The sequence below is a fragment of the Delphinapterus leucas genome, chromosome 21 (genome assembly GCF_059928025.1).
Source record: "Delphinapterus leucas isolate spDelLeu-1000000601 "Yukka" chromosome 21, BTC_Dleu_Yukka2, whole genome shotgun sequence".
Taxonomy (NCBI): Eukaryota; Metazoa; Chordata; class Mammalia; order Artiodactyla; family Monodontidae; genus Delphinapterus; species Delphinapterus leucas.
In genome coordinates, this window is record NC_143149.1 from 28,577,955 (window position 1) to 28,601,501 (window position 23,547).

Consider the following 23,547-nt stretch of genomic DNA (forward strand, 5'->3'; position numbering starts at 1 on the left):
TTACCTTTTCCATTGTCTAGAGGCCACCTGTATTCCTTGGTTCACAGCCTTTCCTCCATCTTTAATGCCCATCATGCCAACCTCTGCTTCCTTTGTCACATATTCTCTCCTGAATATACCCTCTTGCCTACCTCTTAGAAAGACCCTTGTGATTACACTGGGCCCACGCACATAATCCAGGGTAATCTCACCATCTCAAAATCCTGAACACGTCTGCAAAGTCCTTTTTGCCGTGTAAATTGACACCTCCACACGTTCCAGGGAATAGGATGTAGATGTCTTCTGGGGCCAGTTTTCTGTCTGTTGCAACGTCCTTAATGGATGGTCCATCCTGGCCAGTATAATTCACACAGCTAAGAGCTGCCACAAGGTTCTATGTGATTAAGATCCAGTGAAACACGAGAAGTGTAACAAATGCTAAGATGTCAAAGGAGAGAGAGGACATCTCATTTGGGAGTTGTCAGATAAGCCCTCATGGAAGGAAGGCCAGGGAATTGAACTGGATTGTGAAGGATGAGGGGAAACTTTGCTTCCCTGGGTCCCAGAGGGAACCTTGATGGACAGCAGACAGTTAAGAATATGAAATGCCAACACTTTCATCACACTCCTTGTAGAGGCATTTTCAGACACACAAACACCAAATAAATTGCTCTTGAGAGAGAAAGAAGTCAGAGTTTATCTTGGGAGCCACCCTTATCACTCCCATCTACACCCTTCCTCAGCTTCCAGGGAAATCTGTCTTTATCCCTCAGAATACACTGGGAGTCACTGGGAAGGAGTTATGCACGAATGGAGCATAACCTTCCTCTTGGAAGAAGGCTCATCAATTCCTCTATTCAACAGGAAGGGGTTGTGTCCTGATTTCCTCACTTGGAACACAGAATCCCTTTCTTGCTGAAGCAGTGTTTATAATGAATGTAAGATGCTGTCAGATGAGTCACAGGTTCTTGGTGGGAAACGACTTCGAGAGCCTCTAGTCCAAGCTTCCTCAGACAGCCAGCTGGTGGCACAAGGTTTAATTTTCCCAGCTACCCCAAAGTGTGTGGAATTTCTGTTCTGCCCTTACTATCCTATTTTTTTTAACTTTATTGGAGTATAATTGCTTTACAGAGCTCTGTTAGTTTCTGCTGTATAACAAAGTGAATCAGCTATATGCACATGTATATCCCCTTATCCCCACCCTCTTGCGTCTCCCTCCTATCCTCCTTATCCCACCCCTCTAGGTGGTCGCAAAGCACTGAGCTGATCTCCCTGTGTCATGCAGCTGCTTCCCACTAGCTATCTGTTTTACATTTCATAGTGTATATATCTCAACGCTACCCTCTTACTTCATCCCAGCTTACCCTTCCCGCTCCCCATGTCCTCAAGTCCATTCTCGAAGTCTGTGTCTTTATTCCTGTCCTGCCCCTATGTTCATCAAAACCATTTTTTTCTTAGATTCCATATATATGTGTTAGCATATGGTATTTGTTTTTCTCTTTCTGACTTACTTCACTCTGTATGACAAACTCTAGGTCCATCCACCTCATTAGAAGTAACTCAATTTTGTTTCTTTTTATGGCTGAGTAATATTCCATTGTATATATGTGCCACGTCTTCTTTAATCATTCATCTGTTGATGGATATTTAGGTTGCTTCCATGTCCTGGCTATTGTAAATAGTGCTGCAGTGAACATTGTGGTACATGACTCTTTTTGAATTATGGCTTTCTCAGGGTATATGCCCAGTAGTGGGATTGCTGGGTCATAGGGTAGTTCTATTTTTAGTTTTTTAAGGAACCTCCATATTGTTCTCCATAGTGGCTGTACCAATTTACATTTCCACCAACAGTGCAAGAGGGTTCCCTTTTCTCCACACCCTCTCCAGCATTTATTGTTTGTAGATTTTTTTTGATGATGGCCATTCTGACTGGTGTGAGGTGATACCTCATTGTAGTTTTGATTTGCATTTCTCTAATGATTAGTGATGTTGAGCATCCTTTCATGTGTTTGTTGGCAAAATGTGTATCTTCTTTGGAGAAATGTCTGTTTAGGTCTTTTACCCACTTTTGGATTGGGTTGTTTGCTTTTTAGATATTGAGCTGCATAAGCTGCTTGTATATTTTGGAGATTAATCCTTTGTCAGTTGCTTTGTTTGCAAATATTTTCTCCCATTCTGAGGGTTGTCTTTTCGTCTTGTTTATGGTTTCCTTTGCTGTGCAAAAGCTTTTCAGTTTCATTAGGTCCCATTTGTTTATTTTTGTTTTTATTTCCATTTCTCTAGGTGGTGGGTCAAAGAGGATCTTGCTGTGATTTATATCACAGAGTGTTCTGCCAATGTTTTCCTCTAAGAGTTTCATAGTGTCTGGCCTTACATTTAGGTCTTTAATCCATTTTGAGTTTATTTTTGTGTATGGTGCTAGGAAGTGTTCTAATTTCATTCTTTTACATGTAGCTGTCCAGTTTTCCTAGCACCACTTATTGAAGAGGCTGTCTTTTCTCCATTGTATATTCTTGCCTCCTTTATCAAAAATAAGGTGACCATATGTGTGTGGGTTATCTCTGGGCTTTCTATCCTGTTCCATTGATCTATATTCCTGTTTTTGTGCCAGTACCATACTGTCTTGATTACTGTAGCTTTGTAGTATAGTCTGAAGTCAGGTAGCCTGATTCCTCCAGCTCCGTTTTTCTTTCTCAAGATTGCTTTGGCTATTCAGGGTCTTTTGTGTTTCCATTCAAATTGTGAAATTTTTTGTTCTAGTTCTGTGAAAAAATGCCATTGGTAGTTTGATAGGGATTGCATTGAATCTGTAGATTGCTTTGGGTAGTATAGTCATTTTCACAATGTTCATTCTTCCAATCCAAGAACATGGTATATCTCTCCATCTATTTGTATCATCTTTAATTTCTTCCATCAGTGTCTTAGAGTTTTCTGCATACAGGTCTTTTGTCTCCTTAGACAGGTTTATTCCTAGGTATTTTATTCTTTTTGTTGCCATGGTAAATGGGAGTGTTTCCTTAATTTCTCTTTCAGATTTTTCATCATTAGTGTATAGGAATGCAAGAGATTTCTGTGCATTAATTTTTTATTCTTCTACTCTACCAAATTCATTGATTAGCTCTAGTAGTTTTCTGGTAGCATCCTTAGGATTCTCTATGTATAGTATCATGTCATCTGCAAACAGTGACAGTTTTACTTCTTCTTTTCCAATTTGTATTCCTTTTATTTCTTTTTTTTCTCTGATTGCTGTGGCTAATGCTTCCAAAGCTATGTTGAATAATAGTGGTGAGAGTGGGCAACCTTGTTTTTGTTCCTGATCTTAGAGGAAATGGTTTCAGTTTTTCACCATTGAGAATGATGTTGGCTGTGGGTTTGTCATATATGGCCTTTATTATGTTGAGGTAGGTTCCCTCTATGCCCGCTTTCTGGAGAGTTTTTATCATAAATGGGTGTTGAATTTTGTCAGAAGCTTTTAGTGCATCTATTGAGATTATCATATGGTTTTTATCCTTTAAGTTGTTAATATGGTGTATCACATTCATTGATTTGCGTATATTGAAGAATCCTTGCGTTCCTGGGATAAACCCCACTTGATCATGGTGTATGATCCTTTCAAGGTGCTGTTGGATTCTGTTTGCTAGTACTTTGTTGAGGATTTTTGCATCTATGTTCATCAGAGATATTGGCCTGTAGTTTCCTTTTTTGTGACATCTTTGTCTGGTTTTGGTATAAGGGTGATGGTGGCCTTGTAGAGTTAGTTTGGGAGTGTTCCTCCCTCTGCTATATTTTGGAAGAGTTTGAGAAGGATAGGTGTTAGCTCTTCCCTAAATGTTTGATAGAATTCACCTGTGAAGCCATCTGATCCTGGGCTTTTGTTTGTTGGAAGATTTTTAATCACAGTTTCAATTTCAGTGCTTGTGATTGGTCTGTTTATATTTTCTATTTCTTCCTCATTCAATCTTGGTAGGTTGTGCTTTTCTAAGAATTTGTCCATTTCTCCAAGGCTCTCCATTTTATTGGCATATAGTTGCTTGTCGTAATGTCTCATCATCCTTTGTATTTCTGCAGTGTCAATTGTTACTTCTCTTTTTCCATTTCTAATTCTGTTGATTTGAGTCTTCTCCCTTTTTTTCTTGATGAGTTAGGCTCATGGTTTGTCAATTTTGTTTATCTTCTCAAAGAACCAGCTTTTAGCTTTATTGATCTTTGCTATTGTTTCTTTCATTTCTTTTTCATTTATTTCTGATCTGATCTTTATGATCTCTTTCCTTCTGCTAACTTTGGGGGTTTTTTGTTCTTCTTTCTCTAATTGCTTTACATGTAAGGTTAGGTTGTTTATTTGAGATGTTTCTTGTTTCTTGAGGTAGGATTTTATTGCTATAAACTTCCTTCTTAGAACTGCTTTTGCTGCATCCCATAGGTTTTGGGTCGTTGTGTTTTCATTGTCATTTGTCTTTAGGTATTTTTTGATTTCCTCTTTGATTTCTTCAGTGATCTCTTGGTTATTTAGTAGCGTATTGTTTAGCCTCCATGTGTTTGTATTTTTTACAGTTTTTTTCCTGTAATTGATATCTAGTCTCATAGCATTGTTGTCAGAAAAGATACTTGATACGATTTCAATTTTCTTAAAGTTACCAAGGCTTGATTAGTGACCCAAGTTATGGTCTATCCTGGAGAATGTTCCATGAGCACTTGAGAAGAAAGAAGTGTATTCTGTTGGTTTTGGATGGAATGTCCTATAAATATCAATTAAGTCAATCTTGTTTAATGTATCATTTAAAGCTTGTGTTTCCTTATTTATTTTCATTTTGGTTGATCTGTCCATTGGTGAAAGTGGGGTGTTAAAGTCCCCTACTGTGATTGTGTTACTGTTGACTTCCCCTTTTATGGCTGTTAGCATTTGCCCTATGTATTGAGGTGCTCCTATGTTAGGTGCATAAATATTTACAATTGTTATATCATCTTCTTGGACTGATCCCTTGATCATTATGTAGTGTCCTTCTTTGTCTCTTGTAATAGTCTTTATTTTAAAGTCTATTTTGTCTGATATGAGAATTGCTACTCCAGCTTTCTTTTGATTTCCATTTGCATGGAATATCTTTTTCCATCCCCTCACTTTCAGTCTGTATGTTTCCCTACGTCTGAAGTGGGTCTCTTGTAGACAGCATATGTACGGGTCTTGTTTTTTTATCCATTCAGCCAGTCTATGTCTTTTGGTTGGAGCATTTAATCCATTTACATTTAAGGTAATTATCGATACGTAGGTTCCTATTACCATTTTCTTAATTGTTTTGGGTTTGTTATTGTGGGTCTTTTCCTTTTCTTGTGTTTCCTGCCTAGAGAATTTCCTTTAGAATTTGTTATAAAGCTGGTTTGGTGGTTCTGAATTCTCTTTGCTTTTACTTGTCTGTGAAGGTTTTAATTTCTCTGTCGAATCTGAATGAGATCCTTGCTGGGTAGAGTAATCTTGGTTGTAGGTTTTTCCCTTTCATCACTTTAAATATGTCCTGCCACTCCCTTCTGGCTTGCACAGTTTCTGCTGAAAGATCAGCTGTTAACCTTATGGGGATTCCGTTGTACGTTATTCGTTGCTTTTCCCTTGCTGCTTTCAGTATTTTTTCTTTGTATTTAATTTTTAATAGTTTGATTAATATGTGTCTTAGCGTGTTTCTGTTTGGGTTTTTCCTGTATGGTACTGTCTGTGCTTCCTGGACTTGATTATTTCCTTTCCCATGTTAGGGAAATTTTCAACTATAATCTCTTCAAATATTTTCTCAGATCCTTTCTTTTTCTCTTCTTCTTCTGGGACCCCTATAATTTGAATGTTGGTGTGTTGTCCCAGAGGTCTCTGAGACTGTCCTCAATTCTTTTCATTCTTTTTTCTTTATTCTGCTCCCTTGCAGTTATTTCCACCATTTTATCTTCTAGCTCAGTTATCTGTTCTTCTGCCTCAGTTATTCTGTTATTGGTTCCTTCTAGAGTATTTTTAATTTCAGTAATTGTGTTGTTCATCACTGTTTGTTTGCTCTTTAGTTCTTCTTGATCCTTGTTAAATGTTTCTTGCATTTTCTCCATTCTGTTTCTGAGATATGGAATCATCTTTACTATCATTACTCTAAATTCTTTTTCAGGTAGGTTGCCTATTTCATCTTCAATTATTTGGTCCTCTAAGTTTTAACCTTGCTCCTTTGTCTGTAACAAGTTTTTTTGTTGTTTCTTTTTTTTTTTTTTTTGACAGATGGTGCTGTATTCCTGTCTTAATGGTTGTTTGGCCTGAGACATCCAGCACTGGAGTTTGCAGGCAGTTGGATAGAGCTGGGTCTTGGTGCTGAGATGAGGACCTGTGGGAGGCCTCACTTTGATTGATATTCCCTGGGGTCTGAGGTTCTCTGTTAGTCCAGCGGTTTAGACTCAGCACTCCCACCACAGGAGATTGAGCCCAACCTCTGGCTTGGGAACCAAGATCCCACAAGCCGTTTGCTGAGGGTTCCTCCCATCCCCTTAGGTGTCCGTGGTCCCCCACTGGTGCCTGGTGGGTGCCCTAGTTGTGAGGAGACGCGAATTCCGTGTCCTTCTAGTACGCCATCTTGACTCCACCCCCTATCCTGCTTTTTTTAATAGTCATTTTTAGTTTTATTCAAAGCCATCTTAACTCTACCATTTATTCAACAAATATTTATTGAGCCAGACACACACTTATTCACAAGTCTAAGAGAACATGGCTGGAGGAATGTGTTTCCTCTACTAATAAATATAGGTAAATCAAACATGTCCCTTAGCAAGCCGGCCCCAATACCATCTCACTGATATGCAATTACACTCATCCTCCTAATTTCTCATTGAGATTGTCAATCCCCTCCTAGTTCATTATCTGACACATTAATTTTACGTTCCATGCCGTCTTTCTCCAGATTTACCTACCAATGCCTACGTCCATTCACTCTTCAATCGCAGCTCAGCCCTTCTCAGTTTTTTGTATCTATTCTCAGAGTTCAGCATGAGTGAACAGTGTACACCTGGACCACAGCCCTCTTGCTATCATCGACTAGCACGCCACGAGAACAGGGATGATGCTACAGGGCTAGACACTGAATATGCAGGAGAGAAAAAGTCAAGCGTGGTCCCATGCTTGAACCATGCATCCATGGTCTCATAGGCATCCTAGTCCAGCTCAAGAGATAAACAAATAATCATGCAAATGAACACATACAGTGATTCCATATTTTCATAAGTGTTATGAATAGAGCATGTGCTCTTAGGGAGGAGAATGGTCAGTTGGCAAGGTTTTTTTTGAGGGGGGTGGTGTCAAGCATGGCTATACAGATACCTGAGAAATGACTATTGAACAGGAGAGGCTCAGTCAAAAGCCACCTGGGAGGGAGAGAAGCATTCCTGGCAGAAGGAGTGTGTATGTGAGGGTCATACAGCAGGAAAGAGCTGAGTTGTTTGAAGACCTGAACAGAAACCAGTGTGACCTCAGAAATGTATCTGTCAACCCTCTCATATTTCCACCCAGTAGAAGTTCATTTATTTATTTTTTATTTATAACTTTTTATTTTATATTGGAGTATAGTTGATTAACAATGTTGTGTTCGTTTTAGGTGTACAGCAAAGTGATTCAGTTAGACATATACATGTATTTATTCTTTTTCATATTCTTTTCCCATTTAGGTGGTTACAGAATATTGAACAGAGTTCCCTGTGCTATACATTAGGTCCTTGTTGGTTACCTGTTTTTAAATATAGCAGTGTGTACATGTCAATCCCAAACTCCCTAACTATCCTTCCCCCCAACCCTTCCCCCAGGTAACCATGAGTTCCTTCTCTAAGTCTGTTTCTGTTTTGTAAATAAGTTCATTTGTATCATTTCTTTTTAGATTCCGCATGTAAGCGATAACAATATTTCTCTTTCTCTGTCTGACTTACTTCACTCAGCATGACGATCCCTTATTTATGTTCCTCATTCCCACGTGAAAGAGCTGCTCACTGCAGAGTTGCAGATAAACCAACCGACCATATAAACATATGTCTCATAACCGGCTGGTCCCCAGGTCGTGAGCTCCATGGTCCCAGGGAAGTTGCCTTCAGAGGCGGAAGGCTCTTACCCTTCAGTGCCAACAGCCCTAGTCCAGGTCAAGGCTTCACCCCACTGCCCCAGGGAGGGCAATGCCAACCCTCACTTGGACAGGACCTTGTATCATTCTGCCTCTGGACATTCCCCTCTACACTTTGAAGGTTAGGGACTGGGGGGAAATACTGCAAGGCAAGGCCCTGGGCACAGAGCACGTTGGGAGAGCTGGTTCGAGGGTAGGATGGGAAAGCCTGGAGGAGAGGAGGTGGAGGAGAAGGGAAAAAGGAAGCTGTACCTACCATGTGTAAGTCCCTTTACACCACTCACTTCATTAAGTCCTAGACAACGGGCATGTCTGCTTCAACCCTTGTTTTACAGAGCAGAGGTCCTGGGGGTGGGAGTGAATGGGTAACTTTTCAAGCTCTCAGTTAGTAGATGACTGTGATTTTGAACCCAGGACTGTTTCCAAAGGTCTCGCTCTTTCCATTACATTGAATACAGTGGATCCCACCCACAGCAAGTTGTCAAGTCCCGATCAGACTCGTTTCTGCTCCCTGGAAGTTCTCATAAGCACTGGTTCTCTCTTAAGGTGGGGGCAGTATGTCAGGATAGATGCTTCTAGGCTACAGTAGATTCATGCTTCAGAGATCTGTCAGCACCACATTCTAGGGAGAATTGTTCAAGTTAAGGTGGAGTCTGGCCAGTGAATATCCAGAGTGAATCTAACCTCAAAAGTAGGGCTGAGGGCTTCCCTGGTGGCGCAGTGGTTGGGAGTCCGCCTGCCGATGCAGGGGACACGGGTTCGTGCCCCGGTCCGGGAAGATCCCACATGCCGCGGAGTGGCTGGGCCCGTGAGCCATGGCCGCTGAGCCTGCGTGTCCGGAGCCTGTGCTCCGCAACGGGAGAGGCCACAGCAGTGAGAGGCCCGCATACCGCCAAAAAAAAAAAAAAAAAAAGTAGGGCTGGAAGTTATCAGGCAGAAGGTCAAGGTCACCAGCTGAGCAGGCAGGCTCCATTTCCAGCAAGAACCAGGATCCAGACTGTCAACGCACAGGGGACCATAGCCCCATTCTCAGTCGGCCCTTGGGGCTACGTTCACCTGCAGACATTCCCCAGACTTTCACTCCAGTAAACAAGATGCTCCTGGAAAGGTCTGCCCTTCAGTGGCTCCAGAGAAAGGGATTTATTATATTCAGAAGCTGGGCATGCTAAAAGGCAATGACTCCAGCTGAGACCAACGTCTGTTTTTGGAAATCAGCTGTGCTCCTTTTGCTTCCTCCTGAATAGGATTCTATTTTCCAATCCAGGTAGTTCCCTCAGCAAAGAGCAGAAGAGATGCAGCAGCAAGGGGCACCAGGTATGTGAGAGCAGGGCAAACTGAAAGCAGTGTTCAGCTGGATTAGTGGGTGGCATTCTGAAACGTTTGAGAAATTCTCAAGTCTTTGCGGAAGATGAAGGCCATTTCATGTGAGTTCTTTTTCTCTTCACCTTCTAAATCTGAGGAATAGATCCCCACCCTGTCAAGGCTCTTTGTTTATGCTTAGGACTTTCTGTGATGATGGAAAGTTTCCATACTCGTGCTGATAGATATAGTAGCCACTAGCCACCTGTGGCTGTCGAATACTTGAAATGTGACTAGTGTGACTGAGGAAATGAAGTTTTAATTTTATTACATTTTAATTAATTTAAATGTAGATGCAAATAGCCACGTATGGTGAATAGCCACTATCGTACACTACAGTTCTAGATATTCCAGCTGTGTAAGAACAGCAGTCATGGTTTATTCATCCTCTATTCCCAGGGCTACCACAGTGCCTGGGACATATTTCACACTAAATATTTCTTAGTGGACCAAATGAAGAGAGGAAAGAAGAAATAATTAAATGATCCTACTGGACTAACATGGAAAGGAGACAACAATTCTTTGCTTGAATTTTGTCGCTACCTCTTACTGTGGCAAGCTATAGTTTACAAATGACATAATAATAATATTAATACTTATTGCTAATGTGTCAAATGCTCAGTGTGTGAAATCTCTTATGAGCATTAGTTTGTTTGATGCTTTCAACAAGCCCCTTTTTCAGTTCAGGAAGCTGAAACTAATGAGGGGTTAAGTCAGGGATTTTCAAACTTCAGGTCATGACCCATTACTTGGTATAAAATCAATCAGTTTGATTCCACCTGCTTAAATGTGTACATAAAATACCTATGCATACATGTATGTATATATGCACATATGTGTGTATATGTAATGTACACACACATGACATGTGTGCATATGCACGTTCAGAAGCGTTTGAAAGCCACTAGATTAAGTAACTCTGTCGAGGCTCTTCAGCTAGCTCATGGTGAGTTGGGATTTGCACCCAGACTACCTGACTCCAAGTCTTATACCTTAACTGGTATACTCTATGGCTTCCTCTGGTTTTGTACGAAATGTGTTTAAACTTTAAACAGTTGACTCACGCGTAAATCCTAAGAACTTCATCCATCCACTAGGTATGGAATGTACACGTGTGTCCATGTGCACACATGCTCACATCCACTTGCCTTGAGTAATGCCCACTATCTTTTAGATAGAGTCTATTGCCAATGGCTATGGACCAAGCAAAATTGATCCTAATTCAAATGTCTCTAAATGAACCTGTACGATTCCACTTTGGCAGAGCTTGCTAGGGCTCACCGATATGTGTATTTCTCCCTTGTGTACTAGGTGTACCCCTGGGCTACATTTCCCTTTTGCCTTAGAACTAGGTGAGGCCATGTGCTTGATTTCTGGCCAGTGGGGTGGAGGTGGAGGTGATGGACACCATTTCCAGGACTGGCCTCTAAAATCTCCCACATAGTCCTCTGGACTGTCTCCTTTTGCTCATCAACAGGCTGGATGCATAGAATGAAGTGGAAAGTTCTGAGGTTCAGGGCGATGGCAGAGCCACAGGATGGGAGGAGCCTTGACCTTGAATGACTGAGGGGAGCTCAGCCCCCAGCCCTCTCCCTTCACCCTGCTTTGGGCTGAGGCATGAGTGAGAGATAGTCCCTTGTTGTATTAAGCCAACTGAGATTTGTTGTTTGTTACAGCAGCTATCCCACCCTGACTAATGCACCACTCTAGTGGGTGCGATGCACAAAAGAGGACAAATCTGACACGTGTCCTTCTGCTCCCAGCCCAGGTCCACTGTCACACTGAGTAAAGGCAGAGCACAGAACTGACCTGGGGTCAGGTTGGGCGAGAGGTCTACATCTGATAGCTTGTCTTGGTTTTTTGGGTATCCAGAGAGAGGGACAATGGGTATTCAGTGATCTTAATAACATGACCTTCAATTTGTATAGTGCTTTGTCATTTCAAAAAGGGCTTTCTCAATGCATGATTTCCCATGATTACATTGAACAGGGACAAGAATCCCCAAGCTCCTGATGCAAGAGCTTAGGTTCGAACAGAGTAATATTCACCTGCAGTCTCACGCACATTAAGAGCAGGGCTATGATTCATACCTACGTCTGCAGACTCTAAATCCAGTGACTTGCTGAGGAGAAGGTGGAGTGAGAGGCAGTAGGTCTCCCAAAGCCAAGGTTGAAGTCGGTCTACATAAAGCAAGCTCAAGCTCCTGTCCGCTTCCTAGAAGAAAGGCCCACAGTATCTGTGGTGTTTCAAGCTACCCCAAGTATTTTCACAACTATCATCCCCTTTGAGCCTCACAATAACCCTGTGAGGCAAGCAAAGCTGACACTATTAACCCCATTTTACAGATGAGTCACCTGAGGTCCACAAAGATACAGTAACTTTCCCAGGTATGTAACTTTTTAGTGAGGGAGTTAAGATTAGAATCCAGGTCTCCTGATTCCCAGGTCTAAATGATTGTTGCTGGATTGTGCTTCTTCTCAATCCCTGACCTTAGAGAATCTCTTGCCTAGAATAATAATTCATCACCAGCCAGGGTTTTATTTTCTAGGACTCAATAGCTCTGCATGAACTGGACATTTTTCTCACGTTTCTTCTGAAGCATTTTCATTCAGGGGAAATCAGTGGTTTAAAGGAAGATGGAAATGTCCCTTACTAAACTAGTTGCTTCTTTTCTTAATCTTTCTCGATGTTCCTCATCCAGGACTAAGGAAACTTTCAGTATAGTACTGTAATGTTTGATGCTGCTTGGGTGGTGTTGCTGTGGGAAGTTGCCATTGTTCTGGTGGGACAAAGCATGGGATGGGCCAGGGAAGGGGAGACACAGTGCATCATAGGCTCTTAAGCAAGAGACCGTGGGCTTATTTTCCATCTTGGAATCCGGCAGCTGATTGACAAGAAAGAAAAAAAACTGAGACAGAGAGAGTGGCCACCACTGTCAGGTGCATGTGTGCACCATTGCCCTTAGGATCTGAGAAGATGGAAGATCATTCTTGGGGCAAAAGATCATCCATCATTTCAGTGATGCAGCTCAAGAAGGAACAGACATTCCATGCTGCAAGGATTGATGGCAGGAGATGGGGAAAAGGCAAGATGTGGAGATGGTGTAGCGGGCAGAATGGTGGCTCCCACCACCTCCCAATCCTTGGAACCTGAAAATAATACATTATACAGCAAAAGGTGTAATTACGTTAAGGACTTTGCGAGAAGTTTTCCTGGGTTTTGGGGGGTGGACCCTAAATGTAATTGCATGTATCGTGATAGGTGAGAGGCAGAAAAAATTTGAGACAGATGCACAGAGAAGATGATGTGAAGATGGAGAAGAGAGAGATCGGTACAAGCCAAGGAATGCCGACAGCCATCAAAGGTTGGAAGAGCCAAGGAATGGATTCTTCCCCAAAGCCTCCTGAGAATATGTGGTCCTTCTGACACCTTGATTCCAGGCTTCTGGCCTCCAGAACTGTGAGAAAATAAAATTTCTGTTGTTTTAAGCCACCAAAGTTGTGGTAATTTGTAGGGCAGCTCTAGGAAATGAATAGATGGGTTATATTAGCCTGTCAGTCAAGCAGAGAGGCAGACCCTGGAGGATCTAACCCTTGCCTGTTTCCAGAATGTGTAGATAGCAAGAGAATCCACTATGCAAGACCCAGAAGACATCAGCCTCGAACTATTTAGCTCAGAAAATAATTCCAAATTGAGTTCTACTTTGAAACTACAATGAAAAGTGGAGTATGAAAACTGAAATTCGAGGTTCCTTTGGAAGCTGAGACAGCAGACAAGTGAGTAAATGGTTATAAAAATAAGCTGATTATTATCTCTACACACCCCTCACCCCCGCAAAGACACCTCCCCGCCTTTGTTACCCTCTTCTGCAGCCAGGGGAGAAATCCAGGAATTTGGGAGAAGTCAGATTCATGGAAAAGGATTTTGAAATTTCATTCATAGTTAGTCATATGTGTGTGTGTGTGTGTGTGTGTGTGTGTGTGTGTGTGTGCATGTATGTGCATTCCCTTTGCAGAAGGGGCTGGCCAAGGACATATCTAGAATAGGGAGAGTATCGACCCCTCCCTGCCCTATGGGCTGGAGGTGGGAGGAGGGTATCTACCTACAATGGACAGTCCAGTGAGAGAGACCGTAAGGTTGATCCTTCCAACTCCTCTACCCAGAAAACACCATAGAAAAGGTGGTTACATATCTTACCTAAAAACCACAGTATTTGTTAAACCCCATCACATTTTCCCATGCCCTTTGGGAGGGATAACAGAAAGGGAAGAGCATTGTAATCAGACATATTAAGTCCCAGCTCTAATACTTAGCTGTGTGTCTTTAAGCAAGTTACTTTATCTCTCTGAGCCCCACTTTCCTCTCTGTAAGTAGGGCCAGTGTCTACTTCACACAGTTGCAGAACAAAATAAGTGATATATGTAATTCATTTAATATATACACTCAGTCCACGTTAGAGCCCCTTGAAAGCAATATTGGCTTCAATATTCGTGGAACCTGGTATCTGAAATGGCCTTCTTTAAATGGGGAATTCAGAACTGACCCTGCTTTTCTTAATCAGCAGCAATGACTTACTTCAGACTTCTTGTTCTCCATGGAAATCTAAATCTAAATCTGATCTATTCCCCTCCTAAATCAGATCTCATGGAACGTATTTCTTCGCGCCAAAATATCTCAAGATTTAAAACTGGACTTTCTGTCCTTTCATCTGATGCCTTCATTAAGTTTTACATTTGCAAAGACCCACCTACCATTTATAGCCATTTTCTTTTATTACCAGGGGTGGCCACAGGGCAGTGAAAACCTCCTGAACAGGGACTCTCAGCAAATCGGGCAGAAAACATGAGAGAACTCAGAGCCCAGAATTCACGCTGTGGGTGCTCCTGGCCCCTCTCTCCAAGCTTTCTTGCTGCCAGGGGAACAAGCAAAGGCCTCAGACCTCAGCTCTCTGCTGCAAAGAGAAAAACATAATGAAATCACCAGCTTTTGCCTCCTGTCTCTTTCCATTTCTTTAGGCCAGTGAAAAGTAGAACCAGCAGAAAACCATTTTTTCTCTTAATTTTAATATTGTCAACTATAGTAAACTCAACTAAGTTTCACTAGCAAACTGTTTTCTGTTTGTTCATGGGAATTAAGCTGTAGTCTTCAAATCCTGCCCTAACGAGGTACTTGGTTTTGGAATAAGATTAGAGCCTCTCACTACACTGATGAAATCTGCTGGATGCTGAAGATCTGGAGCCGATGCAGAGCTTGTGGGGCTATTTGATTCATTTACCACATGTGATTCACTTAATACAATATGTAAACACGAAGGGACCTACCTTTTGAGGCATGGGAAGCACTTATGGCATTACTTAAACAGGGGCCCAGTTATCTTTGCAAAAACATGCAATGGAGACTTAAGTGTTAGGTCAACAGTTGAGATGAACAAAACTTTATTAAGTTAGGGCTGAGTGTGGGGTGACCCTGGACAGCTGAGGCAGCCAAACCAAACCCCAAGGAGGGAGTGTCTTGGCTCCAAGGGGTCCCCTGGTTTCTTCCCAGGACCTCCTGATCCGAGTGTCTTCTTTCACTGGCAGCCGTGGGTGGGTGTCCTGCTCACGTCTGGGCCAGAATGACATGGGAGAAACAAGGAAGTTACAGAGGAATCTGAAGGCAAACCACAAAGCCACAGGCCTACTAAATATCTTAAACCTGAGTAAAGAATAGGAACACATTGGCCAGTAGGACTTGACAATTCTCCTCTGTAGTGAATTTCTGACCGTGCTTCTGGGTTAGAGAGTTTCAATGGTGTCATCGGAAACAGAGACGCTGACAAATTCCTTAATACAAAGGGCAGAGCTATGGTTACATTCCTGTCTGTTTCTCCACTCGTGCTCTGCTTCCAGTTCTATTTCAAACCTCACTGGCAGTCTCTCAGCCCCTCTACCCACCAGCCTCCCTCTTCTGAAGGGTCTTGAAGAACTACCCTCTCTGCCAGAGTATCACCCTTCTCCTGACACGTCCTGTTCACTCCGGCTTCAGGGGTTCCCTCATCCACTCTCTTTGCCCACGTCTGAGTGAAGTGCTACTGCGACGGTGCCCTCGGTTTCAGTTTCCTGCTTCCTTGTCCTTGTGTGTCCAACTCCAATCTGAGTTTCATGAGGCGCGGGTGCGGGGGGGGAGGCATGTCTACCTCATCTACTGCTGTAGCCCTGGTACCAGGCAAGGCTTACGGCACACGCGTGAAATATTTGCAGTCTGAGTAGATAACAGAGAAGCTGTGTGTCTATAGGTGTGTTTGAGCCCAAGGGTGGAGGTAGGGAAGAAGAAAACGACTCCAAATCAAACTGCTGATGGTTTTATTTCCTGAGAACAGACCATTGCTGCCTTTACCAATAGGCATTTGAACATTAGAGATATAAAAACCAAAGAGGCGCTCTGGTTGTTTTAACCATCCTTTAAAAATGAGACAGGTCGGGCTTCCCTGGTGGTGCAGTGGTTGAGAGCCCGCCCGCCGATGCAGGGGACACGGGTTCGTGCCCCGGTCCGGGAAGATCCCACATGCCGCGGAGCGGCTGGGCCCGTGAGCCGTGGCTGCTGAGCCTGCGCGTCCGGAGCCTGTGCTCCGCAACGGGAGAGGCCACAACAGTGAGAGGTCTGCGTATCGCAAAAAAAAAAAAAAAGAGAGACAGGTCAGTATGCCTCCAATCCTCATAACCTGTAAAATACTTAGATGTTCCCAACACGTCTCCCTGGGCTCAGGCTACCCCTTCTAACACACCACTGCATCCCTCCCTCCATGCTGGGATCGTTTCCTCTGTCCAGTTAGCCTGATTTTCTCATTAGGCTCAGCGCCTGGGTCTTGGACGTGGGCTCCGTTCTTTGGCTGGGGCTGAACCTGCAAGATTTTCCCTTCATCAGGCTAATGAAGTAAGAGTCTTATGTCATCATTAGCGCTGGTGTTAATCCAAGCAGAACTAATATTGGTGGTGTTCCCAGTAGAATTAACAAAGCCCAGCCCCCCACAAGACAGATGTTTGTCAGGCATTTCTTACTGATGTCAATGAAAACTCCCTTGCGTTTCACAACAGCTGAGTTCACCAGCTGAACTTCAGGGTCTCAGAAGAACCGCCTGCCTAATAGAAATTGGTCCTCAGAGGTACCGAGGGCTTAGAACTTCCAAGCTGAAAGCAAGAAAGAGTTCCCTTTTCTGCAGAGAAAATGATCACAGCACTTTCAGCTGTCCAAAGAGCAAAGAGACGGCCACATGGAGGCAACTAGCTGGCCCCAGAGGCCACTTAGGGAGTGCTTCTTTGCAGCTCTCTCTTCTTCTGTGCCAGGCTCCATAGGGGTTACGTGTTTGCGCATTTATTCCCTCCACTGTGGGTGCAAACACTGTGTCTTTCCACCTCTGCGTCTCTGCACCAAGTAGAGAGACTGGCTAACTATTGTGTGGAAATAAATGATGGTAGAAGGTCTTCCTGAGATGGTTTGCCTTATTGTCCAATTCCACGTGGCTTTCCTCTCCCTTTCCACCAATAACATACATCAGCCCTAGACTTTCCATTTATACTTGATCACTGCTTGATCATAGGAATGTGATACACCAGTAAGAATATAAACCTTTCGTTGCTTCCATGTCCTAGCTATATTGTAAATAGTGCTGCCATGAACATCAGGATACATGCATCCTTTCGAATTATGGTTTTCTCCCAATATATGCCCAGGAGTGGGATTGCTGGGTCATATGGTAGCTCTGCTTATATGTAGAATCTAGAAAAAATGGTACAGATGAACTTATTTGCAAAGCAGAAATAGAGTCACAGATGTAGAAAACAAACTTATGGTTACCAAGGGGGGAAGGGAGGGATGAACTGGGAGATTGGGATTGACATATACACACTACTATATATAAAATAGATAACTAATAAGGACCTACTGTATAGCACAGGGAACTCTACTCAGTGCTCTGTGGTGACCTAGGTGGGAAAGGAATCTAAAAAAGAGTGGATATATGTATATGTTTAACTGATGCACTTTGCTGTACAGCAGAAACTAATACAACATTGTAAGGCAACTAAACTCCAATAAAAAATAATTTTTAAAAAAAAACATTTATTGGAAGGGCGAGAAATCTGTATGCACTTTTTAACAAACCATGAAAGCAGTATATCAAGGTATTAAAATATATGACCAATGCTTGGGGACTAGGTGGGGTGGGCTGAGAGGTTGCTTAAATGATGTGCTGATTTGCTTAAGGTCATAGGACTAGTCCAGGGCAGATCCAGAGTGGCTGCTGACACATCTGTCCATTCCACTAATAGTTGGGTGACCTGATCAGCAGGAAGTTTTCTACCTACCTCACCTGGAAAAAATGGGGCAGGTGTCTGTAGTATTTCCTCCCCAGGCCGTCAGATCCCCATAGTAGAAGAATTTGTAAATGAGAGACTTAAAATATTATGGGAAAAATTGAAGGGGCCAGGGGTAAATAGAAGCCTTTGAGAATATTTTTGGGTTTGCTAAAATAATGAAGACAATACACTAATGAGACTGTCAAAAAACTATGCACAGATGTCTAATTATATTCTCTTGGCTACTCTACAGTTGACTCCCATTCACTCTACCACTGTCCCCATGCCAGAAGTTTTTCAGGCTCTCAGTTTCAGTGAGATGTATATAAATGTCTTAAGTGGTAGATAATACGGATACCAAGAGGATTCTTCCCTCTGTGGCTGCTTCTCCATCCAAATGTTTACAGTCTTATCTACAATGACTCAGCTGTTGACTCCCTCCTCTGGGATCCCACCATGAACCAGAGATGAAGAAGAACTTGGACTCCTGCACTGGTAAAGGGGGAGCTTAATCAATCCATCACCCCCTTATACTGAAACCCTGCTCCACCCTTGATAACGTAATACTGTAGAACCCTGACCTGACCCTAACCCTGACCAGCTCTGCCCATCTTCTCACTCAAGTCTCAGCTCCTGCCTTGCTGTGAGAACAAGAATGTGTCCCAAAGGCCAGGTTTAGTTTGTCTCCATTGCCTTTTCCTCTCTTAAAGAGGCATTGTGGGAATCTCTGTGCCTATTCTTTCTATTATCTCTTCTACCTTGAGCCCTTTCTTTCTGCCCAACCTACAGGTTCCCCTCTTTCTAATTATCTTTGTCAAGAGTGACTAAAAGTTTCAGAACGCTCAAACTTAAATATATCAGTTGGAGGACACGTATATAAAAGCACATCTATTTATAGCAGGCTTTTCTTAAAAGACACTGGTGGTTGGGGACCGTTACTGCCTATAGATTCTTTCCCTGGGTCAATGCCCAGTCCATTTGTGCAAATCTGTTTTCTGAGAGCCAGGCTATGACAATAAAAATAGACCCACTTATTGAACACCCAACCCTGTGCTCCAAGCGCTGTGCTGGGCTGGGCAATTTCCAGACAATATCTGTAATTTAATGACCCTCTAAAGAAAATGTGGTCCTCACCATGCTGCCAATGAAGAAACTAAAGCCCATCCATGTTAACTGATTTGTCTTACAGGTATGTTGTGGGAGATGAGTTCACCTCTCTTCCCTTTGTTTATGGAGCAACTGTTCATGGCAGAGAGGGGGAAGCATGCTGGTGTGCCTAGAATAGCGAGCTCCAAACTTCTGCAGGGAACCCCTGAGGGCAGCCTCTGTCCTGGAGAGGTGAAACTTCAGAGCCCCACGGGGCCACCGAGAGACACACCCCACAGTCTGTCCGTCTGTGCGCTCCCGTGTCAGTGTGCTGCTCTCCGTGATCTGAAGTATAACGCGATGAGGTGTTTCCTAACAGATAAAATGCCGTGTTTAGAAAGCTCCACTTTGTACCTGGTTGTTTTTTTTGTTTTGTTTTGTTTTTTTGTTTTTTGGACCTGGTTTTTATACTTACCCACAGGTCATTCCATTTTCTCAGCCCTTTCAATCCTTAATTTTCTAGTTTCAAATCGAGACATAGTTCATAAGCCTGTATGACACTTTACAATGATAAATGAAAGATCAAGGTAGTCTTTCAAAGGAAAGGTTTCCCAGATGGGCATAAGGAACTAAAGATATCAGCGAAAACTTTAGGAGGGAACTCTGTTCTTTTGAGACCCATAGATCCTTTAGTTTGAGATGTTCCTTAAGCATGTGCTCTGTGTCAGCACTTTTGTTGCAATGTACACACGCTGTCACCTTTAACCTTTATGTCTCAAAGAAGTAATTATCATTATCCTCATTGTATCCATAAGGACATCGAGAATTAAAAAACTAAAAAGTGAAGGAGCTAATATTAGAACCCAAGGCTGTCTGACAACAAAACCAGCAAGTGGGGTGGCTTGGAAATTCTAAATCCTTGTCACAAAGGGTAACTCTTCTTCCCAAGAGAATTCTTTGACTGTCATAGTTGTCCCACTTAGCTCGGCAGTTGACATCAACTTCTTGACTAGCCAACTGTTGGTCTAATGCCTGTTACTTTGTCTCTAACCAGCTTGTTCATTGGAATGAGGAGCACGTGATCCCATCCTAAATGCTGAAGGCTGCTGTTACCATACAGTCATTTGTGTTAGACCTTCATCCTGAACTAAGCCCTCCCTTTAAGACTAAATTTAACTCCAACTTGAAGTAGTCTACCTTGCAGCATCTTTGCTCTCTGATTCCATGCCATCTGTATATTCTCAACGTAAGGTATATCAGTGATCTCTGACCTCCCCAAGATCCTCCAGGGTCATGGCCTAGAGCTGCCAACACCTAGAAGGATTCTAGCAAAAGCAGAGCTGGTGAGCAGGAACGCCATAGATCTCCCTCCAGGAAAAAAAGGGAGACTCAGGGGCAGGAAGAACAGCTGATGGTTGGGCTGGAGGCTGATGCTGGGCCCACTTGAGCTGCAGGCTTTGTCCCCTCTGTGGCTCATGAACCAGGAGCTGGGCTTTCTTGCCTTGCCAGTGAATGCCATCAGTGCTGCAGCTGCCCAAGGGGACCCCTCAGGGAGAACGTTTGGGGTGCCAGCATGGCCAGGATAAAAAAAAGAAAAGAGAGAACAAGTCAAGGACTGGAAGTTTTTTGAGTTTTAATTTAAAGCAAATGATGCATTTTGGCTGGTGGTCTGTGGAAGTAGCCAAGTGTAAGGGATTTAAGAGCAAAGAGTTATAACTGAAGGTTATAAATAGGCCTTGCTGTGATCAACAGTACTATAGTATATACTTGAAAGTTGCTGAGACAGTAGGTCTTAAATGTTCTCACCACAAAAAAGCAATGGTAATTATGTGACATGATGGAGATGTTCACTAAAGCTATGGCGGTCATCATTTTGCAAAATATAAATGTACCAAATCAACGCATTGTACACCTTAAACTGACACAATGTTATATGTCAATTATATATCAATAAAGCTGGGAAAATAATTAATTAGTTAATTAATTAATATGTATTCCTGTAATCTCTTTGTCATATCCTTTATTCCTCTCTCCCCTGTGTCCTACTCTAGGTCATAGGAATGACACAGACTGTGAGAAATTCATGCCACAGAATTGTTTATCCCCTACCCATCTCTATGACTTTCATATACTCAGACACATTCACAGGTCCAGCATGGTGGTTTAATGAATGGAATTAGGTAAATTACCAATACTTGCTATCCAGAACTCAGTGGGTACTGGATGACAGCGTCACCAGTTACATTTATGAAGGTCCAATTTCAGGCAATGCTCTAGTTTTGGAAATAACCATTGAAAGTTTATCCACATGTATGTGTGAAAACATATTCCCAAGCCTCCAGTGTATTTACCATTTGCCTATTTTCTCAGCAAAACCCCATTCATCTCAATAAAATGATTAACGCATGCCGAATGCAATTTCAAAGCCCCCAGAGATCCAGTCCATCCAGACACACGAGAGCCACACCTACGCACACCCACCCACATGGCAGCATCCACTGCCCACCTCTGTCTGGTGGATCCTGGGACTCGGCACCCGCTCTTGTCTTGCAGACTGTCAAATCACCAGCCTCCTCTGATCCCTGCCCTCCTTTGCCTCCAAATTAAATTTCAACTTTTTGTAAACCTCTGTGAAAACGACAAGCCAGTGCCAGAGCTGTCTTTTAATACACAAAAGCATAAATAATGCCATCCATCAGTCCTGTCACTCAGAAGGATAGATTGCTAGTTGTCCAGACCCCGGAATGACACCAAAGCCAAAGTTAGAAAGTGTCTCTTTTCTTTCCCGGAGTCGCTCTCTCACTCACATGCTCGCTCTCTTTTTTATTTGCCGGACTGCTTGATTCTGATTAATGGTCCTGTCAGGGTGGGATTCCACTTGCCCGGATAATGAGTCAAGAATGTATTCCCTGTCACAGACGCAGCAGATGTCAGGGGCAGAAGGGCTCCAGGATGCCAGAAACAATATACAGTTTCTTCCTAGTCCCCTGACAGGCCAATATGCTGCACAAGGTCTAATTTATGTAGACAAAATGCAGGCGGGGCCACAGCAACGGGAAACCTGCCCCCAAGGCCCCAGCTCCAATGCGGCTCGAGCGCTGGGGCTGATTGTCGGCTGGGCCGGCTGGAGGTGGGCTGGTAATGGACACCAGCCGCGGACTCAATAGCCCTGCCTTCCAATGTCTGAACACACCGAGAGGCCCGGGACCCCTCTGACTTCATTAAACGGCACTTCATATCATTATGGGAAGAAATCAAACAGGGCAGAGGGCTTCTCTTTCCCTGAATGGCTTGATTAGGTGATTCACCGCTGGGCTTGGGCGTTATTTTCCAGGAGCTGCTGGAGGGGCTGAGAAGTGTCAGCTGGCCTAGCTGCCCCAGCCAATCACCCTCTTTGCTTCGATGGGACTAATCTGATCTCAGAAGTTTGTGCACCCACAGAGAACATCAGAGCTCCCGACGTTCCAGCAGGGCTCCAGGAACCAGAGCTGCCCCTTGGCTAAAATGTAGATGCTTGGTCTCAGCCCAAAGGTGGACACGCTTGCATCTAATCACCCTGTCCACATCGATTTTGTGCATATGCACACATTTCTTTGTTGAGAAAAATCTCTAGGAGTGTTCCTTGAGTTGCAACATTAAATCAATGTATATTTCCCTTAGAAATTAAAATATAACCACATTCCTTTGACAAACAACTCAAGTAGTTAAATGTTAAGGACACACTGGAATTAGACAAATCAAAATCAGGCAGGGGGACTGTCACGTCACCAAGACTGGGAAGGTAAAAGTCATGTTTACCAATCTCCATTTTAATCTTAAACCAGGTCACAAATATCTTCCATTTAAAAAGAAAAATTCAAAAAGATGGCAAAACTCTGTGTATTAAGCGGGTATTGTTATTGCATGGCTTCTAGACTTCATTTCTGTGGGCCTGATAGGGTCTGACGGTGGACTCACCTGATAGGGCCTCTGGCATCTGGTACTAGGTTGAGCATCGGCTGGTTCAAAGGCAGCAGGCAAGGGCTTCCCTGGTGGCGCAGTGGTTGAGAGTCCGCCTGCCGATGCAGGGGACACGGGTTCGTGCCCTGGTCCGGGAGGATCACACATGCCGCGAAGCGGCTGGGCCCGTGAGCCATGGCCGCTGAGCCTGCGCGTCTGGAGCCTGTGCTCCGCAACGGGAGAGGCCACAACGGTGAGAGGCCCGCGTACCGCAAAAAAACCCAAAAACAACAACAAAAAACTGTCTTAAAAGGCAGCAGGCAGCGTGAACTTGAAAGCCCATTCAAAATATTATAAGCTCAGCTGTTTCGTTCTTAGTAATGGTGTTTTTCCTATTTTATGAATGTGGTTTTCTCCTTCACAAAGACTTGTTTGATTTTAAAAGGATGTCGCCATCATGGGAGCTGAAGGGACGCGGCAGAAAGAGTGTGGATTCCAGCGGTGGGCAGGCTGCGGGCTGACCAGATAGCAGTTCACGCGAGGTTTGAAGGCTGTGGGCGAATCAGTTAAGCTCTCTGAGCCTCACTCCTGTTAACTGCAAAACGCAGCTAATGACAGCTACCCGTAGGCAGCCGGGTTCATGCATACACAATGCAGAATATGTGTTAGGTCTCGTATGAGCATTTTCTGAAAACCAGGTGGCCAAGAAATGGTAGCAATTATTGTGATATATCTTG